Genomic DNA, 4058 nt, shown 5'->3' with positions numbered 1-4058 from the left:
ACCATAGTTTGGTCCCAGGTAAATAGCAGGGAGGGAACAGAGCTCCACCCATCAACAGATAATTATATTAAAGATTCACTGAGCATGACCCCACCCATCAGAACAAGACACAGTTTCCCCTCAGTCAGTCTCTCTCATCAGGAAGTTTCCATAAGCCTCTTATCCTTCCCCATCAGAGGGCAGACAGACTCAAAACAACAATCACAAAAAACTAGCCAATCTGATCACACAGACCACAGCCTTGTCTAACTCAATGAACAGTGAGCCATGCCATGTAGGGCCACCAAGAATGTGGTCCACTGGAGAAGGGAATGGCAAACCACTTCAGTATTCTTGCCTTGAGAACCCCATGAACAGTATGAAAAGGCAAAAAGATAGGACACTGAAAGATTAATTCCCCAGGTCCATAGGTGCCCAATATTCTACTGGAGATCAGTGGAGAAATAACTCCAGAAAGAAAGAAGGGATGGAGCCAAAGGAAACAACACCCAGTTATGGATGTGACTGGTGATAGAAGCAAAGCCCAATGCTGTAAAGAGCAATATTGCATAGGAACTTGGAATCTTAGGTCCATGAATCAAGGCAAATTGGAAGTGGTCAAATAGGAGATGGCAAGAGTGAATGTCGATATTTTAGGAATCAGCAAACTAAAATGGACTGGAATGGCTCATTTAACTCAGATGACCATTATATCTGCTACTGTGGGCAAGAATCCCTTAGAAGAAATGGAATAGCCATCATAGTCAACAAAAGAGTCTGAAATGCAGTACTTGGATGCAATCTCAAAATGACAGAATGATTTCTGTTCATTTCCAAGGCAACCCATTCAATATCACAGTAATCCAAGTCTATGCCCTGACTAGTAATGCTGAAGAAGCTGAAGTTGAATGGTTCTATGAAGACCTACAAGACCTTCTAGAACTAACACCCAAAAAAGATGTTCTTTTCATTGTAAGGGACTGGAATGCAAAGGTAGGAAGACAAGAAACACACGGGGTAACAGGCAAGTTTGGCCTTGGAGTACGGAATGAAGCAGGGCAAAGGTTAACAGAGTTTTGCCAAGAGAATGCACTGGTCATAGTAAACACCATCTTCCAACAACACAAGAGAAGACTCTATACATGGACATCACCAGATGGTCAATACCAAAATCAGATTGATTATATTCTTTACAGCCAAAGATGGAGAAGCGCTATATGGTCAACAAAAACAAGATCGGGAGCTTACTGTGGCTCAGATCATAAACTTCTTACTGCCAAATTTAGATTTAAATTGAAGAAAGTAGGGAAAACCTCTAGACCATTCAGGTATGACCTAAATCAAATCCCTTATGATTATACAGTGGAAGTGAGAAATAGATTCAAGGGATTAGATCTGATAGACAGAGTGCCTGATGAACTATGGACAGGGGTTTGTGACATTGTACAGGAGACAGAGATCAAGACTATCCCCAAGAAAAAGAAACACAAAAAAAGCAAAATGGCTGTCTGAGGAGGCCTTATAAATAGCAGTGTATAGAAGAGAAGGGAAAAGCAAAGGAGAAAAGGAAATGCAGAGTTCCAAAGAATAGCAAGGAGAGATAAGAAAGGCTTCTTCAGTGATCATTGCAAAGAAATAGAGGAATACAATAGAATGGGAAAGACTAGAGATCTCTTCAAGAAAATTAGAGATACCAAGGCAACTTTTAATGCAAAGATGGACTCAATAAAGGGCAGAAATTGTATGGACCTAACAGAAGAAGAAGGTATTATGAAGGGGTGGCAAGAGAATGCAGAACTATGCAAAAAAGGTCTTCATGACTCAGATAATCTGGATGATGTGATCACTTACCTAGAGCCAGACATCCAGGAATGTGAAGTTGAGTAGGCCTTAGGAAGCATCACTATGAAGAAAGCTAGTGGAGGTGATGGAATTCCAGTTGAGCTATTTCTAATCCTAAAAGATGATGCTGTGAAAGTGCTGCACTCAATATGCCAGCAAATTTGGAAAACTCAGCCATGGCCACAGGACTGGAAAAGGTCAGTTTTTATTGCAATGCCAAAGAAAGGCAATGCCAAAGAATGCTCAAACTACTGCACAATTGCACTCATCTTACACGCTAGTAAAGTAATGCTCAAAATTCTCCAAGCCAGGCTTCAACAGTATGTGAACCATGAAATTCCAGATGTACCAGCTGGTTTTAGAAAAGGCAGAGGAACCAGAGATCAAATAACCAACATCTACTGGATCATCGAAAGAGCAAGAGAGTTCCAGAAAACATCTATTTCTGCTTTATTGACTATGTCAAAACCTTTGACTATGTAGATCACCACAAACTGTGAAAAATTCTCAAAGAGATGGGAATACCAGACCATCTGACCTGTCTCTTGAGAAATCTGTATGTAGGTCAGGAAGCAACAGTTAGAACTGGACATGGAACAACAGACTGGTTCCAAATAGGGAAAGGAGTACATCAAAGCTGCATATTGTCACCCTGCTTATTTAACTTATGTGCATTGTAAGTACATCATAAGAAATGCTGGGCTGGATGAAGCACAAGCTGGAATCAAGATTGCCAGGAGAAATATCAGTAACCTCAGATATGCAGATGACAGCACTCTTATGGCAGAAAGTGAAGAAGAACTAAAGAGCCTCTTGATGAAAATAAAAGGGGAGAGTGAAAAATTTGGCTTAAAACTCAACATTCAAAAACTAGGATCATGGCATCTGGTCCCATCACTTCATGACAAACAGATGGGGGAACAGTGGAAACAGTGACAGATTTTTTTGGGGAGGACTCCAAAATTACCACAGATGGTGACTGTAGCCATGAAATTAAATGACACTTACTCCTTGGAAGAAAAGCTATTGCCAACCTAGACAGCATTTTAAGAAGCAGAGACATTACTTTGCCAACAAAGGTCTGTTTAGTCATGGGTATGGTTTTTCTAGTAGTCATGTATGGATGTGAGATTTGGACTATAAAGAAAGCTGAGCGCTGAAGAATTCATGATTTTGAACACTGAAGAACTTATGTGGTGTTGCAGAAGACTCTTGAGAGTCTCTTTGATGGCAAGGAGGTCCAATTCATCCATCCTAAAGCAAATCAGTCCTTAATTTTCATTGGAAGGACTGATGTTGAAGCTGAAACTCCAATACTTTGGCCACCTGATGTGAAGAATGGACTCACTGGAAAAGCCCCTGATGCTGGGAAGATTGAAGGCAGGAGGAGAAGGGGACGACAAAGGATGAGATGATTGGATGGCATCACTGACTCAATGGACATGAGTTTGAGTAAACTCTGGGAGTTGGTGATGGACAGGGAGACCTGGGGTGCTGCAGTCCATGGGGTCGCAGAGTCAGACACGACTGAGCGACTGAACTAAAGTTTTTTTAGCAATTAAAATCTAACTGCCACCATTAATGCATTCTCAAATTTATTCTATACATAGTTCCTCATTCTGCCTATTAATAGATTCAGTTCTTATAATAAAATTACGCATAATTTAAAAATGAAAAACAACTTCAGAGCAGAACCTCATGCCTTTTTCTTACCTCATGTCCACCATCCACACAATCAGTGTTCCAAAGATTAAAAAAACAGTAACTTGGCATTCCCAAATTACTGGAAAACATACCTGGCCATTTCCTTTCTATGTAGGCTTCTAGTACAAACTTTTCTTTGTCCATAGCCTTCTCATATGAACCACTTTATGCCCATTTCTAGTCACACCTTGGCCTTATGTAATTGGATTAGAAGTGGATTCATGACATCTGTCCAGGTTCTCAGCATTTTTCTTCAGGGAATTTTAGAGACAACTGGTTAGATAGTTGTCCTTGGGGAACTGAACTGGAAGGTCAATCTCATTTTCCTGTTGAGGTAACTGATTAGCCATGGCCAAGCAGGTTGGGTGAGCCAAGAAGCCAATTTACAGAGAGAGAAGTGAAAAATCAAAGAAAAAGTCATTTGGTCCTCGAGAGGGGATGAGTGATAGAGCATAGTTCCCAACGACTTTCTCAAATTCATGGGCCTGCTTATGCCTCTCATTATTAACCTATACAAAATTATCCTACATATC

The sequence above is a fragment of the Dama dama genome, chromosome 17 (assembly GCF_033118175.1).
Source record: "Dama dama isolate Ldn47 chromosome 17, ASM3311817v1, whole genome shotgun sequence".
Taxonomy (NCBI): Eukaryota; Metazoa; Chordata; class Mammalia; order Artiodactyla; family Cervidae; genus Dama; species Dama dama.
The sequence above is the reverse complement of the archived record's forward strand: the minus strand, read 5'-3'. Positions refer to the sequence as shown.